Raw genomic sequence first — 21154 nt, forward strand, 5'->3', positions numbered from 1 at the left:
ATTTGGAAGAATCCAGTAAAGGAATATGCCATGAGGCCTGGGTATTCCATTGATTGGAAAGTTAGATTTAGAGGAGTTTAGCAGTCTAATTAGAGTTAGCTGAAATAAGGAGAAAAATGCCATTAGAAGGAAAGCACTATGAGGGAAAGAGAAAGAGTAACCTCATAGTGGCTTAGTCCTGAAGAGAACTTAGAAAAGATCTTCATCATAAGCAGATTTTTATAGGGTGTTTCTCAGGGAGACCAGAAAAGAAAGGTGGGAAGTCAGAGGGAGAAGTCAGGAGCCAAGTGACAGATCAGGTCCCCTAATCTGCCTAAGAACATGTTAATCAAGATAGTCTAGGAAAACTAACTTCTTAATTTATGATAATAAGGTAAGTCTGGGAAGCTAAGTTCCTATCAAGGTTGTTTCAAAGATCTTTGTGACTATCTTTAAAGATGCTAACAAGACTTAAGTCAAGAGGGATGAATTAACAATAGACTCTAATTTCATATTATTCTATAAAACAGGATGATCTTGGAATCCATTTGAGCTTCTTCCTGACAAGGGAAGAGAATAAGTCACATCAACAGCACATACACAAGAACACAAGCTTCTAAGAGTGAATAATGAAATACAGAGAACCAGAAGCTAGTCCCAATGAGCTGCAATTGTTGCATTACTAGATTTGTTCTTCTAAATTCTTTTTCTGAGCAACTTTGTTTAACAGCCTCTTGAGACACTGTTATAAATGCATAATCTTTAATGCGTGTGTCTATATCCAGAATTGGAAGGACATTAAGAAATCTTCTGAGAATAATATAAACTCTCCATTGTATAGATGAGAAAACTGAAGCCCAAATAATTTAAGAAATTTACGAAAGATCATATAGCTTATAAGTACATGACTTTAGATTGGAATCCAGGTATTTTAACTTTACTTCTTTCTGTTATAATATATTTCCTTTCATGCTTGTAGGCATTTTTGTATTAGAATGAAATTTTGCTTGCACAAAAATTGACTGACACATTTGTTTTCCCCAAAAATTAATACATGCATTTAATATAAGTATTTTCCAGAACAATCAATAGGATTCTGAACTTAGATTAAAAAAGTATGAGTCCATATCCAAAATACAACACTTAGAAAAGCCGTAATAGTTATTATCATATAAATATATATTACATAATCTCCTTAAAGTTCAGAAAGCAATCTAATACTGTTACACTTATCACTCTTGCATGATCTCTATGCATGAAATTCCCAGAAATCCTAAGTAAATTGATAATTAAAGTACACCAGAAATATTTTTCATTCCATTTTCCATTCATATTTGAATAACTGGGAAGAAGGGATAATATATAGCCAAAGGAAAAAAAAAAATCTATGGTGAGAAATGAAGTTGCTGATGAAGTGAAATTGATGAAGAGAAAATGATGATTAAAGTGCAAAGATAAAATAAGAGGAAACATTTCACTTGATTTTGCTGGAAATAAACAGAGTAAGGTGATCCCATCACATCTTGACTTTTACTTAATCCAACTTTGTTCAATGAAATCTTAAATGGCTATTTACTTGAATGTTACTCTTCTTTGAAATTCAACTAGTCAGTCAAATGGTCAGTAGAGAACTCATTCCAGTTTGACTGATATCATAGTCTTCTCCAACTTAACTGAATGCAGACAGAACACTAGATCTAAATTCAATTGGAGAATATTTTAAATAAAAAGGCAATAAAATAATTGTGAAAATGATGATGATTGTACTTGTTATATAGCACCTATGATGATCTAAGAATTATGCTAAGTGCTTTATAAATATTCTTAGTTTATTCTTGTCGCAATACTGTGAGGTTGATATTATTGTTAATATCATTTTACAGTGAAACTAAAACCAACAGAAGTTTAATGACTTGATAGACTCACATAGCAAGTAAGATTAAGAGCAGATTTGATTTCAGGTGTTTGTAACTCTAAATCTGGAACTCTACTGTACAAGCTAGATAATAAAACAATTTTAACTAAGATAACATAGGGTCTTATGAAGAACCTTATGTATGGATAAGCTGCCTCTGTTTCTAAGTTTGACACAATTGCCCCAGACATAAGACTAGACATAAACCAAATACAGAGCTTTTCACCAAAATAGATGTGAGGTCAACATATCAACCAGACAGAGTAAGAGATAGTTGTAGGGCCCAGGGAATAGATGCACATCAAGTTCTAGTTTGCCTACAGTACAACAGAAGTCAAAGATAGTATAGAATTCAAAAGAATAATGAAAATCAAACTATTCTGAAATACACTAAGAAAGTCTGAAAGTAAGTTTAAGAATATAGATTGGGTCACTTAAGAAATGTTACAATGTTTAAGTAAGAAATAGAAATTTCAAGACTAGGAATGAATATATAACTAGAGAAGTTAAAGAACAAAATCAAGAGAAGACTGTTTAGTTCCTAAAACCAAAATTCATATTCAGGAAACTAGAATTATATCAGAGAAAAGAGGATAGGACAGGCTGATGGTAGAAATTACTTAAATAAGGATGGTAGATATTCTATCTCCTTTGGAATCAGTAGCAAAGATACTAATAGCTATAGAAATCTAGTATATAGGAAGCCACCACTCAGAGAACTATGTGTCCTATGTATTCAACATGAGCTATTTTACTTATTTTATTAATGCATGCTCCATTGTATGCACTACCTCTGAGGCTACTCTTTATCTTTATTGTGGCACTTTGTTCCTTAAGCTTTGTCCTTTTGTGTACTCTTTTGTTTTTGATCATTAGCTTTTCAATGGGCCCTACCTATTCTCCTAGATGTTTTTATACTATATCATCAATTCCCACCTAATCTGTGATCCAATGACACTAGCTTCCTTGCTGTTAATTACAACAAAGTCTGTATCTGCCAACTCTCAACATTTTATTGCCTGTTTACCAAATCTGGGAAGCTTTCTTTGATCATTATTGCTTCCTGAATTCCTTTTCTTTTTTCCAGTCCTAGCTGAAATCCCATTTTACACAGGATATTTTCCAAGTCCTTCCCCATTTATAATATCTTTCCTCTGTTGATTACTTGTAATTTACTCAATATATAGTTCATTTGTATATTGTTGTTCATATGTTGTTTTCCTCAGTACATTGATGGCTTCTTGAGAAAACTCTCTGTTTTCAGGAATTTTGCATTTTTTATATCCTCAGAGCTTATCACAGTTTTTGAAAAGTAATGGCACTTAATAAATGTTTATTTACTGAATGACAGATGATTAAATATAATCCTTTTCTACTTTGATCTTTGGCTATTTCTATCTTGCTAATCCCCCTCTAGTTAAAGTGTTTTATCTTCAGCTACCATTTCTGCTCTCTGATCAGTAGACATTAAAATCAGTGTTAATTTTCTTTACCAGAAATAAATTACTACCTAATTCAGACACACAATCACAGTTTTTCATCAATGAATTTACAAATCTCCTATTGACTCCTTTTTTCACCCCCCACAAATTACAAATACAGCAAGGGATGCCAGGTATAGGATGCAGCAAAGCTAAAATAAATATCTCTAGCAACTTTTTAAAGAATGATTTCTGTGAGAAGGGGGGAAGCAGGAGGTTATTAGGCTAGAAATACATACACATATGTATTATATATGTGCCTATACATAAACATACATATATGTATGCATACATACAATTATATTTAATGGAATATACATATACATTTTATTAAATATTGATAATCTAGGAAAATAAACTCTAAGGTTTAAACTACAATCTCTAATTCTATTTCATAGGAGGGGAAGGAGTATCACAAGCTTTATGTTCAATACTTGACCCTTTTCCCAAAAAATAACAAAAAAAATTTCCTCTTGGTATCTGGTACTCCCGCAAGATGTCATCCTCTTTTTCTAATCCTTTACTAATACTCAATGAATCTATTTCCTTCCCGTTTTGTGCTCCCCAAACTTTTTTTTTAGGATTTTTAAAAATTTACTTTCATTTCTTAAATTACTTCATCAGGCAGAGCCAAGACAAGGGAGTAGACAGGTCCTTGTGCTCTTCTTGGCTTCCCTCAAAATCAACACCAGATCAAGCCTCTAAATAGGCTTTGGAGTGATCGAACCCACAGATATTTGATGTGTAACAAATTTCCGGCACAAGATATTTTGGAAGAACTTTAGGAAAGTATCTCAATCAGGAAGGAAGGTGGACAAGCAAAGGTTCAGTGTAGGGAATATCTAGGCAGCCCAGGGCAGAGAGCCTGCTGCATGTTGGGGAGAATCTACTGGGAGTCTCTTGGATCAGAAACCAGTGGAACAGCAAACTAGCTATGAGACCTCCAAAGCAACTACAAAAAGCAAATAGTGAGCCCATGAATCCCAGCATAACAAGTGGGACTTGTCCATGCTTGCCCATCACAGGAAGGAAGCCAGTAGCACTGACCCAGGTGAGTGTGAAGCCACTGTTGCCTATAGAGAAAGCTTGGGACACCCTCCCCTTTGCCCTAATTACAAATCTCAACCTTTAAAAAATGAGCAAAGAAAGCAAAACGAGCTCTAAACATAGATAGCTATTATGAAGACAGGGAAGAAATACCTCAAACCCTGAAAACACTAAAAGCAAAATATCTTCAGATGAAGCTTCAAAGGGTCATATGAGTTGGTCTTCAACTCAAAAGGCTCTCTTAGAAGAATGAAAAAAGTGGCTTTATAATTTTATTTTTATAAAAGAATTTTATTTTCAAAACATATGCATAATATTATTGTTTTATAAGAAAAAATCAGCAGGATGATTTCAGAGAAACCTGGAGAGACTTACATGAACTGATATCAAGGGAAATGAGCAGAACCAGGAGATCATTATACAAGGCAGCAGCAAGATTATATGATAATTAATTCTTATGGACATGGCTCTCGTCAATGATGAGGTGATTCAGATCAGTTCCAATAGTCTTGTGATGAAGAAAGCTGTCTACACCCAGAGAAGATAGTGGGAAGTAAATGTAGATCACAGCATAGTATTTTCATTCTGTTGTTGCTTGTATTTTGTTTTCTTTTTCATTTTTTCCCTTTTTGATTCAATTTTTTTTGTTGTGGCATGATATTTGTGGAAATATGTAGAGAAGACTTACACATGTTTAATATATATTGGACCACTTGTTGACTCTAGGAGGTGAGGGAAAAGGAAGGAAAAAAATTACAACACAGGGTTTTGTAGGGGTGAATGTGAAAAATTACAAATGTACATATTTTGAAAATAAAAAGTTATAATTAAAAAAATATGCATAAATTCCTTAGAAAATACTCAAATTATCTCACTGCTGAAAAGAGCCATGTCCATCAGAACTAATCATTGTATGTTGTTGCCATATACAATGTTCTCCTGGTTTTACTCAGTTCACATAGCATCAGTTCATGTCTTTCTAAAATCATTCTTCTGATCATTTCTTACAGAACAAGACTATTCCATAAGATTCACATACCATAAGTTATTCAGTGGAAGACAACTTCACCAACTATGTATTTGTGTTCCAGTTTTCCTACATCTCCTCTAATATTTGTCATTATCTTTTCTGTCAACTTAGCCAATCGGAGGGATGTGTAGTGGTACCTTAGAAGTGTCTTAATTTGCATTTCTCTAATTAATAGTGATTTAGAGCACCTTGAAAAAGAATCTTAAAAGAGAGTTAGAAGAAATATGAGAAAAGGAAATTAATGTTTTATAGGAGAGTTTGGAAAATAAAACACCAAACTTGACTGAAGAAAACAACTTTTAAAAAATAAGTTTGGTGAAAAATAAAATAACTCATTGAAAAATAGAATTGTTGGAATGGAAATATAGAACAACTTGTAAAAATATATTTAACGATAATAAAAGAATGGAACCCTGCTTTGAAATCATAGAACCAGAGGGCAAAACAGCAAGAAAAAAAATCACCTCCTGAAATAGACAACAAAATCAAAAGTCCAAGGAATATCACACCTAAAATTTAGAATTATCAAGGAGAATATAGTGCAAGCAGCCAGACAGAAGCAATTCAAATATTGAGGAAACACCATCAGGATTACCCAGGACCTAGAAGCGTCCACTTTAATGTATCAAAGGGCCTGGAATATGATATTGTGGAGAGAAAAGAAACTGGGACTGCAGCCAAAAATGAACCATCCAGCAAAATTAAGCGCTGTATTTCAAGGCAAATGATGACCATTCAAGGACATAGGGAGTTTTAATTTATTTTTTATGGTAATATTTAGAGCTGAACAGAAAATCTGATATTCAAATACAGAACTCAAGAGAAAGATAAAAAGAAAAGGAAAAAAAAAGCTATGTCCTTACATGGGAAGATGATGTTTAACTACAGAAAATTGTATTTGTGTCAGAAGTATACTTAGAGGGTACAGGTATAATTTGATATTACTGTGATGGTATAAAAAAAAAAAAAACTAGGTGTGGAAAAGGGATTGTATTAGAAGAATGGGAAATGAGAAGAAAATGGATTAAATTACATCTCATGAAGAGGCAAAATAGATTTATTACAATTGAGAGAAAGCAGGGAGGGGAACAAGCCTCATGTGAATGTTTGTCTCATCAGATTTGGCACAAAGAGAAATTGTAACACCCTATAGAGAAATAAGAGGGAAAGGGGGAGGAAGTCTAGACTAATAGGAGGGAAGAGAAAAGTTGAAGGGGAAAGGGATATGAAAGTGTGAAGAGCTGTGGAAAAGAAGGACAGATTGAAGGACAGAACACTGGGAATGAGGAAAGGGGCAAAAAAAAAGTATAACTTGGGAAAAAAAGATGGAAGGAAATACAGAGTTAGTCATTTTAATTATGAACATGAATAGGATGAACTCTCCCATAAAACAGAAGAAGATAGCACACTGGATTAAAAGCCAGAATACTACAATCTCTTGTTATAAAAATACATTTAAAGTAGAGTACTGCATAAAGAGTAAAGCTAAAAGCCTGGAGCAAAATCTATTATGCTCCAACTGAAGTTAAAAAAAAAAAAAAAGAAAAAGAAAAAGAAAGCAGTGGTATCAATTTTAATCTTTGATCAAGCAAAAGCAAAAAAAAAATCTAATTAAAAGAGATAAGGCAGGAAACTATCTTTTGCTAAAGGATTCCATAGATACTGAAGTAATAGTAATACTAAACAAATATGCACCAAGTAGTATAGCATCCAGATTCCTAAAGGGGAAATCAGGAAACTTGCAAGAAGAAATAGACAGAAAAAAAGTACTTTTGGGGTATCTCAAGCTTGTTTTATCAGAAATAAATAAATAAAACCACAAAAGAAAAAAGAAAAATGTTCAGGAGGTAAATAGAATTTTAGAAAAGTTGGGTATTAAATACCCTTGGAGAAAATTGAATGAGGATTGAAAGGAATATATTTTTTCTTGGCAATATTTGGAACCTATTCAAAAACTGACTATGAATTAGATCACAGAAACCTCAAAATCAAATGCAGAATGGCAGAAATAGTAAGTGGACCTTTTTCAGATCATGACACCATAAAAATTACATATAATAAAGGGCTAAGGAAAATTTATACCAAAAATTAATTTGAAATTAAATAATGTAATCCTAAAAAATGTGAAACATTCTTTGATGAAAAAACAAATCAAAGACTCAATTGATAATTTCATCCAAGAGAATGACAACAACAAGATAACATGCCCAAATTTATGGGATGTAGCCAGAGCAATTGTAAGTCAAACTGTTATATCCCTAGATGCTTACTTGAAAAAATAGATAAATAGAAGATCAAAAAAATTGCACATGCAACTAAAAAGCTAAAAAAGAATTTTATAACCCTCAGTTAAACACTAAATTTAAAATTCTGAAAATAAAAGGAGAGATTAATGAAATTGAAAGTTAGAAAACTATTGAATTAATAAAAAAAGTTGGTTTTATGAAAAATCTAACATAGATAAACCTAATTTAGTTAACTTTATTGCCAAAAGCAAAAAATAAAATTGCTAGTATCAAAACTGAAAATTTTCACCAACGAAAAAAGGAATTGAGAGCTATTTTGCCCAAATGTGTGGCAATAAATCTGATAATTTAAGGGAAATGATTGAATACTTACAAAAACATAGATTGCTCAGATTAACAGAGGAGGAGATAGATTACTTAAATAGCCCCATTTTAGGAAAAGAAATATAACAAAGTATTAATTGTTAGTCAGGGGCAGATCTCAAGGGCAGAGTATATATACTAGAGGCACTCTGAGTCTTATTCTGCCTGAGCCTGATAACAGGGCATTCAAGGTATTGAGTAAACCTCATTAACAGGGAAAAGCCTCCTCGCTCTTGCTGATCATGCTCAAACTCATGCACTTTCAATCATGTGACCTGGGGACTATAAAAAGGGGTTGCAGAAGCCAGGGGAGGGAACTCAAGGGAACTCTAAGGGAACTCAAGGGAACTCCAAAGGAACTCCAGGGGAACTCCAGAAGGGAAGGAAGAACTCTGGAGAGAATTCTATGTAAAGAGTTAGAATAAAGACCTGTTGCTGCATACTTGAGTGACTCGGGTGTTCTGTGGTGGAACCTCTAAAGAGGTAGCTCTCTGATTGAGATAATCAGAGCCAAGGCCTCTGAAGATCTGGTGAAGGTAAGAGCCAGTTAACCCCCGCAAGGTGAGCAGCTGGGAGTTAATAATGATTAATAAACTCCCTAAGAAAAAATCTCCAGGGCCAGATAGATTTACAAGTGCATTCTACCAAAATTTTATGGCACAATTAATTCCAATTTGCAAATTCTCTGGAAAAAATAAGGAAAGAAGAAAGCTTACCAAATTCTATTTATGATAATAGATATAGGAAGAATAATAGATATAGGGTCAAAACAGAGAAAGAAAACTAAATACCAATTTCCCTAATGAATATTGATGCAAAAATCTTAAATAAAATATTTACAAAGAGATTACAGCAAATTATCCCCAGGATAATACATCATTACTAAGTAGGATTTATATCAGGAATGCAGAGCTGGATCAGTATTAGAGAAAACTATTAGGATAATTGACCATAACAATAACCAAGCTAACAGAAATCATATGATTTTCTCAATAAATGCAGAAAAAGTATTTGACAAAATCCAAATCCATCCCTATTAAAAACACTACAGAGCATAGGAATAAACGGAATTTTCTTGAAAATTAGCAGTAGCATTTATTTAAAACCATCATATGGAATCAGAATAAATTAGAATTATTCCCAGTAAAATCAGGAGTGAAGCAAAGTTTTCTAATATCACCATTACTATTCAATATTGTATAAGAAATGACAGCTTTAGCAATAAGAGGGAAAAAAAAGAAATTAAAGTAATTATAGTAGGTAATGAGAAAACCAAATTAACACTCTTTACAGATAATATTATGGTATATAGTTACTTTAGAAAGCTATAGGATACAAAAGTAATCTACATAAATCATTAGCATTTTTATATATTACAAGTCAAGTCCAGCAGCAAAAAATACAAAGAGAAATTCCATTTAAAATAACTATGTATAAAATTACCTGCCAAGATAAAGTCAGGAATTGTAAGAGCACAATTACAAAGCACTTTCCAGACAAATAAAGTCAGATCTAATCAATTGGAAGAATACCAAGTTCTTATGGGCAGCCCAAAGTAATATAATAAAAATGGTAATACTACCTAAATTCATCTACTTATACAATTCTATCCCAATCAAACTCCCAAAAATTATTTTACAAAGCTAGAAAAAAATACTAAGTTCACGTGGAAGGCGAAAAGGTCAAGAATTTCAAGGGAATTAATGAGAAAAATGCAAATGAAAGTGGCCTAGCTATGCCAGACCTAAAACTATATTATAAAGCAGTGGTCATCAAAATCATTTGATACTGGATAGGAAATAGAGCAGTTGATCAGTGAAATAGGTTAGGTTCACAAGATACAATACTCAATATCTATAGTAATCTAGTGTTTTATAAACCCAAAGACTCCAGTTTCTGAAATAGGAACTCACTATTTGAAAAACATTACTGGGAAAATTGGAAATTAATATGGCAGAAACTAGGCATTGATCCATACCTAGAACCACCTAGAACCCTATGACAAGATTAGGTCGATATGGTTTCATGATTTAAACATAGAGAGTGATAGTATAAACAATTTAGAAGATCAAAGGATCGTCTTATCACTTAGATCTGTGGAGAAGAAAAGAATTTGTGGCCAAAGAAGAACTGGAATATACTATGAAATATAAAATTGATAATTTTGGTTATTCTAAATTTTTTGTACAAACAGAACTCATGCAATCAATGTTAGAAAGGAAGCAGAAAATTAGGGGAAAAAAATTGTGTCCAAGTGTTCTAATAAAGGTCTCATTTCTAAAATATATAGAGAGTTGACTCAATAAAAATAGAAACCATTCTCCAATTGATAAATGATCAAAAATATGAACAAACAATTTTCAGATAAACAAATTAAAATAATTTCTTGCCATAGAGAATCACTATTGCTCAAAGAAAAGCAAATTAAGACCACTCTGAGGTAACATTACACACTTCTCAGATTGGCTGACAGGAAAAGATAATGTTGAATGTTGGAGGGGATATAGGAAAATTGAGACGCTAATAAATTATTGATAGAACTGATCCAACCATTCTGAAGAGCAGAATTTATCAAATTATCAAATATATCAAAATATATCAAAAAGGCTATCACATTGTGACATTTATCCTTTGATCTATGAGTTTCTCTATAGGGCCTGTTTCCCAATGAGGTCATCAAAAAGGAAAAAGGACCCACATATACAAAAATATTTGTAGCAGCCCTTTTTGTAATGGCAAGGAACTGGAAACTGAATTGTTGCCTATCAATTGTAGAATAGCTGAATGATTTATGGTATATAAATACCATGTAATATTATTGTTTTATAAGAAATCATCAGCAAGATGATTTAAGAGAGGCCTGGAGAGACTTACATGAACTGATGCTAGGTGAAGTGGAATAGAACCAAGAGAACATTGTACACAGGTTAAATTATATTATATTATTCTACCAAGATTATAAGACGATCAGTTCTAATGAACATGACTCTTCAACAATGAGGTGATTCAAGCTAATTCCAATACACTTTAGTTAGAGGCATCTGCATCCAGAAAAATAACTGCGGGAACTAAATGTGAATCACAACATAGTATTTTCAAATTTGTTGTTGTTTTCTTGTTTTCTTTCATTATTTATCCTTTTTTGTCTGATTTTTCTTGTGGAAATATATATAGAAGAAGTGCACATGTTTAACATTTATTGTATTTATTGCTGTCTAGGGAAGGGTGGGGGAAGAGAGGAAGAAAAAAAATTGGAACACAAGGTTTTAAAAGGGTGAATGTTGAAAACTATCTTTGCACATATTTTGAAAATTTAAAAAAATATTAATATTAGGTCAGGAAAAATAATGTCTTCATCATGCTCCTCACAAACAGAGTTTTTCTTTGTTTAATAAGAAAGAAGTTGGGAAAAATTAAGGAAAAAATAGTGGAATTAAAGTGTTTCTTGGTGGGTACTTTATATTGTAATTACTAGGAATTATGTCTATTTATTAATCCTACGCCAATAGTAAATGTATTTAGTGATTTAATATACAAGAATATGCAGTCAGCTAGTTAGTTCAGTAGGTAAACTACTAGATTTATAGCAAAAAAAGAATTGAGTTCAAGTCCATTGACATTTATCATATTGTGATCAGTGGTAAATCACAACTTCTTTTTGTCTCAATTCTTCTCAGGGTTTTTTGAAAACCAAATTAAAAATGAGCAAAGTGCTATCTAAATTTTAAAAATAAACCTTTCTGTAGAGGGAAAACTTTATTTTCCAAGATCATAAGAATATAGCTTACTGAATACAGAAAGCTAAAAAAGGGTATACTTTGATGGGTGGGCAGGATAGCAGATTCAGAACTAAATCTCTAATTTGACTAGTCTGAAAATTCAGACATCATTGATAATCGGATAGGATATAGATTTAGATATGGGGATGAAAAATTGCTGGATTTGTGAGCCATAGTAAACAAAACACTCTTTTGGCACTTCTATATGCAAACTGCTTACATGAATATGAGATTACTCAATTTCTGACGCATTCTATTGAATAATATTAGAATAGTGGCTATCATACTGCTATTAAACAAATATGTACCAAAGCTTTAGGTTAAGGTCAAAGTCTGGGTTGATATCTGGCCAAGTAACCCTATCCTAGGACATTGTCTAGATATCCTACTCTAAGTCAAGATGTTCTACACTTTGATATGCCTCTGATATACCACTTTCTGCTCTTGCTTGTTATGTATTTGTCTCCCTACGGCTTTATGAGAAATATCACCTGCCATAAGCTACTCAAGGGAGGTATTTGAATAGTATAATCATGTTCCTCGTAAAACAAACATTTTAAACCACTGATACTCTGCCTCTTTTAATTCCTATATATTAGGTATATATTAACTCTTTGTACTCTCTCCATACCAGTCATTTTGGACCTCTTGTTAATGTTGGATAAACTTATTCCCTCTGTTCCAGCATCTCTTAAAATAACTCCCTGAATCTAATTCTTTCAATATCCAAATATAAATGAATTAGAGAAGAAATTAGTAAAGTATTTGAGTATCTTTGGAAAGAAAAGCACCAGTTGGGTCATGAAGAGTCTAACTTCTGAAATGACTGAACACCAAACAGAAAGGCCTGAAAAGATTTGCATGAACTAATGCTGAGCAAAACAAGCAGAGCCAGAAATACATTGTACATAGTAACAGCAAGAATGTGCACTGATAATCTAGGAAAGACTTGATTCTTCTCACTAGTTCAGTGATCTGAAAGAATCCCAATAGGCTTCAGATAGAACATCTACATCCAGAGAAAGAACTAAGGAGACTAAATGCAAATCAACACATACTATGTTTACTTTTTTTCCTGTTCTTTTATCTCTCCCATAGTTTTTCCCTTTTGCTCTGATTTTTCCCCCAACATGATTCCTAAAGCAATGTGTATTAAAAATAAACTTACTACAATCACTAAACACTCACAATAATATCATACTTTATGGATAACTTCTGTCTTCCTTGTCTACTTTTTAAAATAATTTTTACACTGAATATGGTGATTTTATTGATGATACACATATAGGACACTAGACTTCTACCCATTACTACAGGGTAGCTTTAGGACAAGAATCCCCAGTAGAAAAATATATGTTAGTGATGTCATTGTCGCCAAGCAGGAGAAATTACTGGTAATCTTAAGGGAATTATCATTTTTTTTCATGGTTTACTCTCATCACTAATACTGGAGCATTAACATAAAAGTCCAGATCCATTTAGCTTTACTCTTCAACTGAACCTCAGCTCAGTTACCTATATATATATGACACCAGGAAATCAACATGCTTGGATCCAGCATCGCCTCATTTAATATAAAATCCTGCTCCTGAAAGATGCTAATAGCTTTCCCATTGATCATCACCTTTGCATTCTAATATATTCTTATTGAGAATGCCCTTGAACTTTCCATGGGTGGAATCATATTGAGACATACAAACCATGAAGTTGAGGTCAATGATGGACACAATATTACTCTGGCTGAGTTGAATGAATGGCCATATTGGGCCAAATATGTTGACTCAAGCCTTCACATTGTCAAGGAATATTACCACAGGGATGTTACCCTTCATCAACTACTTCAGGGATGTTATCAAAGCACCAGATCCTGGCACAGAGTTTGGGGAAAGAGTCCTGGCTTCTCTTTAACTCAGTAAGTTCAGAGCCAGACTTACAGTCTCTATATCTACTTCAACTTCTGCTCTCATGCTAATGGACTTCAACCAACATACATTTATGCTCCTTCAATCTAAGTTCCCTTTTCTTCAACTACTCAGTTTATATGATCTACTTCTCAACTCTATTTCAGCTACATATAGAAAAGGTAATACCTTTGATTTAGCTGTCAGTCATAAATGTTTCATTTTATGATTATGAAGTCTACAATACATTTTTCTATGCCTTCTTCATACCAAACTTCACATCTGTTTCTACTATGACATCCATTTCCTCCATCACTGTTATAAAGCCAAAATAGTTGTGCTGAATTTACTCTATTTCTTTATACTCTATTAGAGGAGACAATAGGCACACACATGCATACACATAGAATAGATGTATATAATCAGTCATATATAATCAGTCACTTAATCTGTAAGCATTTATTCATTCACTTGCTTATTCATTCATTTATTCATCTATAAATCTACCTAACAAGCCATCAATATAAATATATATATATATATATATATATATATATATATATATATATATATATCTCCAAAAATTTGTCTGTCCATCCAAATATCTAATCTATCTGAAAATCTGTAAATCTGTCCATTCATCTGCCTCTCTATCTTCCAATCCATTGATCTATCAATCTATCTAGTTTCAGTGAGTCAATTCAACTATCTTTTATCACTATTCTCTACTCTTAAAATCTATCTCTTTTTTGTCCTTTCACTGATTTAATCTTGCCAAAGAGCTCTCTCTCTCTCTCTCTCTCTCTCTCTCTCTCTCTCTCTCTCTCTCTCTCTCTCTCTCTCTCTCTCTCTCTCTCTCTTTCTCTCGTCTCTCTTTAGCTGCCTCTTTTTCTTTCATTGTTACCTAATCATCAAGGTTGTGTCTTTCTCTCTAGAGTATACCTCATTCAAATGATTGCAATTCTAGCAGTAATGAATATGTAGCAATGATTTAAAATTATATTTTACAAGAAATCCCCACAAGTTTATAGAGTACAACTAGGTATATGCATTTATCTTCAGAAATAATTATATCTTTCATTTGACAAGGTTGTGTTCATTATTAGAATTCAACTGACAAAAAAAGGAGGGATGAGACATAAATACATGAGGTAAAACACATAAGAACATTATCATGACATAAATAAACATCTCATTCTTCTTTTGCCATATATTGACATTATCTAGTCCATGCTGAGGTGGCAGAACTCAGTGTTCAGTGATTTCAAATCCATTCTCTTTTATCCTATGAGAATCCTAGCACAAATTCTCCAGTAAAGACTAAATACATGTCAAGTTTGAACTTTAAACACAAAACTACTTTTCAACTCTTTGAATGTATTATAAGTGTCTGAACAATTTCTTAAAGTTCATCCTTTGATAACTCAAAATGGCTTAATGGAATTTTACTAACCTTTCCAAAACTTGTATTTTGTTGCTGAGTACAAGCATGAGAAATTGTGATTCAAAGGGTAATATTTCAAGAGTGGTGAGAGTGCATAGAAAAAGGAATCCAGAAAGAAAATCATTTTAAAAAACTCTAATAGCTTTCCAAATAGAAAAATTAATTAAGAATTGTTTAAACTTCAAATGACACAACTCCTATGTGAGTAAATTATATTATGTTTGTTATAAATGTAAGTACATATTGGTAGCAAATATCTCTTCAATAACTCCTTAAATGAGCTATCAAACTGTGCATACCCTTTGATCCAGCAGCATCTCTCCTGGTTCTGTATCCCAAAGAGATGATAAAAAAAAAAAGGGGGAAAGGGCCCCATGTGCAAAAATGTTTGTAGCAGGCCTTTTTAGAATGACAAGGAGCTAAAAACTGATTGGATACCCATAAGTTAGGGAATAATTGGATAGATTATGGTATGTGAATATAATGAAATATGGTTGTTCTATAAGGAACAATCAGCAGGATGATTTCAGAAAGGACTGATGAGACTTAAATGAACTGATGCTAAAGGAAGTAAGTGGAACTAAGAGAACATTGTACAAAGCAACCACAAGATAATGAATGTGGCTCTTTTCAACAGTGAAGTGAATCAGGCCAATTCCAACAGATTTTTTTTTTTTTTTATTATATATATATATATATATATATATATATATATTTTATAATATTATCCCTTGTATTCATTTTTCCAATTTACCCCCCCTCCCTCTATTCCCTCCCCCCGACGACAGGCAATACCATACATTTTACATGTGTTACAATATAGTCTAGGTACAATACATGTGTGCGAATATCACTTTCTTGTTGCACAATAAACATTAGATTCCGAAGGTACATGCAACCTGGGCAGACAGATATTAGTGCTAACAATTTTCATTCCCCTCCCAGTGTTTCTTCTCTGGGTGTAGCTACCTCTGTCCATCATTGATCAACTGGAAGTGAGTTGGATCTTCTTTATGTTGAAGATTTCCACTTCCATCAGAATACATCCTCATACAGCATTGTTGTTGAAGTGTACAGTGATCTTCTGGTTCTGCTCATTTCACTCAGCATCAGTTGATTTAAGTCTCTCCAGGCCTCTCTATATTCCTCCTGCTGGTCATTTCTTACCGAGCAATAATATTCCATAACCTTCATATACCACAATTTACCCAACCATTCTCCAACTGATGGACATCCATTCATCTTCCAGTTTCTAGCTACAACAAAAAGAGCTGCCACAAACATTTTGGCACATATATGTCTCTTTCCGCTCTTTAGTATTTCTTTGGGATATAATCACAGTAGTAGCGCTGCTGGGTCAAAGGGTATGCACAGTTTGATAACTTTTTGGGCATAATTCCAGATTGCTCTCCAGAATGGCTGGATTCTTTCACAACTCCACCAGCAATGTATTAGTGTCCCAGTTTCCCCACATCCCCTCCAACATTTGTCATTATTTGTTCCTGTCATCTTAGCCAATCTGACAGGTGTGTAGTGGTATCTCAGAGTGGTCTTAATTTGCATTTCTCTGATCAGTAGTGATTTGGAACACTCTTTCATGTGAGTGGATATAGTTTCAATTTCTTCCTCTGAGAATTGTCTGTTCATATCCTTTGACCATTTATCAATTGGAGAATGGTTCGGTTTCTTATAAATTTGGGTCAGTTCTCTATATATTTTGGAAATGAGACCTTTGTCAGAACCTTTGTTTTTAAAAATATTTTCCCAATTTGTTATTTCCCTTCTAATCTTGTTTGCATTAGTATTATTTGTACAGAAACTTTTTAGTTTGATGTAATCAAAATCTTCTATTTTGTGATCAATAATGATCTCTAGTTCTCCTCTGGTCATAAATTCCTTCCTCCTCCACAAGTCTGAGAGGTAGATTATCCTCTGTTCCTCCAATCTATTTATTATCTCCCTCTTTATGCCTAAATCATGGACCCATTTTGATCTTATCTTGGTATATGGTGTTAAGTGTGGATCCATATCTAATTTCTGCCATACTAATTTCCAGTTTTCCCAACAGTTTTTTCCGAATAATGAATTTTTATCCCTAATGTTGGAATCTTTGGGTTTGTCAAAGATTAGATTGCTATAGATGTACCCTTTTTTGTCCTTTGTATCTAATCTGTTCCACTGATCTACCGGTCTATTTTGTAGCCAATACCCAATGGTTTTGGTGACTGCTGCTATATAATATAGCTTTAGATCAGGTACACTTAAACCACCTTCCTCTGAGTTTTTTTTCATTAGTTCCCTTGCAATTCTTGACCTTTTATTCTTCCATATGAATTTTGTTGTTATTTTTTCTAGGTCATTAAAATAGTTTCTTGGGAGTCTGATTGGTATAGCACTAAATAAATAGATTAGTTTGGGGAGTATTGTCATCTTTATTATATTCGCTCGGCCTATCCAAGAGCACTGAATGTCTTTCCAATTATTTAAATCTGATTTTATTTTTGTGGCAAGTGTTTTGTAATTTTTCTCATATAATTCCTGACTTTTCTTTGGTAGATGGATTCCCAAATATTTTATACTCTCAACATTTGTTTGGAATGGAATTTCTCTTTGTATCTCTTGCTGTTGCATTTTGTTAGTGATATATAAAAATGCCGAGGATTTATGTGGATTTATTTTGTATCCTGCCACTTTGCTGAAATTTTGAATTATTTCTAGTAGCTTTTTAGCAGAGTCTTTGGGGTTCTCTAAGTATACCATCATGTCATCTGCAAAAAGTGATAGTTTGATTTCCTCATTTCCTACTCTAATTCCTTGAATCTCTTTCTCGGCTCTTATTGCCGAGGCTAGCGTTTCTAGTACTATATTGAATAGTAATGGTGATAGTGGGCAACCTTGTTTCACTCCTGATCTTACAGGGAAAGGTTGCAGTTTATTTCTATTGCATATTATGCTTACTGACGGTCTTAAATATATACTCCTGATTATTCTAAGGAATAATCCATTTATTCCTATACTCTCAAGAGTTTTTAGTAGGAATGGATGTTGGATTTTGTCAAATGCTTTTTCTGCATCTATTGAGATGATCATATGGTTCTTATTAATTTGATTATTAATATGGTCAATTATATTAATAGTTTTCCTAATATTAAACCAGCCCTGCATTCCTGGAATAAATCCTACTTGATCATAGTGTATTATCTTGGAGATGATTTTCTGAAGTCTTTTTGCTAATATCTTATTTAAGATTTTAGCATCAATATTCATTAAGGAGATTGGTCTATAATTTTCTTTCTCAGTTTTCGATCTACCAGGTTTAGGTATCAGTACCATGTCTGTGTCATAAAAGGAGTTTGGTAGGACTCCTTCATCCCCTATTTTTTCAAATAATTTATATAACATTGGGGCTAATTGTTCTTTAAATGTTTGGTAGAATTCACATGTGAATCCATCTGGCCCTGGGGATTTTTTCCTGGGGAGTTGATTAATAGCTTGTTCTATTTCTTTTTCTGAAATGGGACTATTTAAGCAATTTATCTCCTCCTCTGTTAATCTAGGGAGCCTATATTTTTAGAGAAAGTCATCCATTTCACTTAAGTTATCAAATTTATTGGCATAAAGTTGGGCAAAGTAACTCCTTATTATTTCTCTAATTTCCTCTTCATTGGTGGAAAGATCCCCCTTTTCATTTGTAAGACTATCAATTTGATTTTCCTCTTTCTTTTTTTTGATCAAATTTACCAAAGGTTTATCTATTTTATTGGCTTTTTCATAAAACCAACTCTTGGTTTTATTTATTAATTCAATAGTTTTTTTACTTTCAATTTTATTGATTTCTCCTTTTAATTTTTGTATTTCGAGTTTAATTTTTGGTTGGGGGTTTATAATTTGGTCTTTTTCTAGCCTTTTAAGTTGTAAGCCCAATTCGTTAATCTTCTCTTTCTCAATTTTCTTCAAATAAGCCTCTAAAGATATAAAATTTCCCCTTATTACTGCTTTAGCTGCATCCCAAAGATTTTGATATGATGTCTCATCATTATCATTATCTTGGGTGAAATTGTTAATTGTTTCTATAATTTGCTCTTTCACCCAGTCATTCTTTAAGATGAGATTATTCAGTTTCCAATTACTTTTTGGTCTATTTACCCCTAACTTTTTACTGAATGTAGCTTTTATTGCATTGTGATCTGAGAAGAAGGCATTTATTATTTCTGCCTTCCTACATTTAATTTTGAGATCTTTATGTCCTAATATAGGGTCAATTTTTGTATAGGATCCATGAACTGCTGAGAAGAAAGTATATTCCTTCCTATTGCCATTCAGTTTTCTCCAAAGGTCTATCATACCTAGTTTTTCTAATGTTCTATTTACTTTTTTAATTTCTTTCTTGTTTGTTTTGTGGTTTGATTTGTCTAAATCTGAGAGTGCAAGGTTGATATCTCCCACTATTATAGTTTTACTGTCTATTTCTTCTTGCAGTTCTCTTAACTTTTCCTTTAGAAAGTTAGATGCTATACCACTTGGTGCATATATGTTTAGTATTGATATGGCTTCATTATTTATGCTACCTTTCAGCAGGATATAGTTTCCTTCCTTATCTTTTTTAACGAGATCTACTTCTGCTTTTGCTTGATCTGAGATAAGGATAGCTACCCCTGCTTTTTTGGCTTTACCTGAAGCATAATAAGCTCTGTTCCAACCTTTTACCTTTACTCTGTATGTATCTCCCTGCTTTAAGTGTGTTTCCTGTAGACAACATATTGTAGGGTTCTGCTTTTTGATCCAATCTGCTATCCGTCTCCGTTTGATGGGATCGTTCATCCATTACATTTACAGTTAAATTACTAATTCTGTATTTCCTGCCATCGTATTATCCCCAGATTATACTTTTTTTCCCTTGACCCCCCTGATCCCCCTCCCCGATATTTAATTTACAGACCCCCCTTGTGACGCGCAACCCTCCCTCTTTTTTTTTTTTTTTTTTTTTTTTTTAGGATCCCTCCCCCCTCCCTCCAAGTCCCTTCACTTATTCTCCTTTTCCTTTCCCCTTTTCCTCTCCCCCCTTTTAATGAGGTGAGAGAAAATTCTCTGAAAAACAAATATGTTAATTATTTACTCTTTGAGCCTCTTCTGATGAGAGTAAGATTCACACAATGATTCTCCCCCTCACTAAGTTCCCTCAGATATGGTGTATTTTCTATGTCTCTTCCTGGGATGTAGTTTCCCTCTTTTTATCACTCCTTCCCCTTTTTCTGAACCGACCTCCTTCCCTTTATCACACCCCCCTTTTTTTCTTTATATCAGTAAAATCAAATTATCCTTGAGTATTTTTTATATACCCACAACAAAGTTACAGTTCCAAGGGTTCTGTGTACCTTTTTCTGTTTCTCTTCAGTCTTGTGGATGTAGATCAAATTTTTTGTTTAAGTCTGGTTTTTTTCTTAGAAACATATAGAATTCCTCTGTTTCATTGAATGACCATCTTCTTCCATGGAAAAAGATGCTAAACTTAGCTGGGTAGTTCATTCTTGGTTGCAGTCCTTGATCTTTTGCCTTACGGAATATCAGGTTCCAGGCCCTTCTATCTTTTAATGTGGAGGCAGCCAGATCTTGGGTGACCCTTATTGTGGCACCTTGGTATTTAAATTGTTTTTTTCTAGCTGCTTGCAGGATTTTCTCCTTTGTGTGGTAATTCTGCAGCTTAGCCACAATATTCCGTGGTGTTCTTTTTTTAGGGTCTATTTCAGAAGGAGTTCGATGAATTCTTTCCACATCTACTTTCCCTTCTGTTTCTATTATCTCTGGACAGTTCTCTTTGATAATTTCCTGTAAAATAGAATCTAGGCTCTTTTTTTGGTCATAGTTTTCTGGAAGTCCAATAATCCGCAGATTATCTCTCCTAGATCTATTTTCCAGGTCTATAGATTTTCCCAGTAAGTATTTGACGTTGTTCTCCAGCTTCTCATTTT

The sequence above is a fragment of the Sminthopsis crassicaudata genome, chromosome 4, assembly GCF_048593235.1.
Source record: "Sminthopsis crassicaudata isolate SCR6 chromosome 4, ASM4859323v1, whole genome shotgun sequence".
Lineage (NCBI taxonomy): Eukaryota > Metazoa > Chordata > Mammalia > Dasyuromorphia > Dasyuridae > Sminthopsis > Sminthopsis crassicaudata.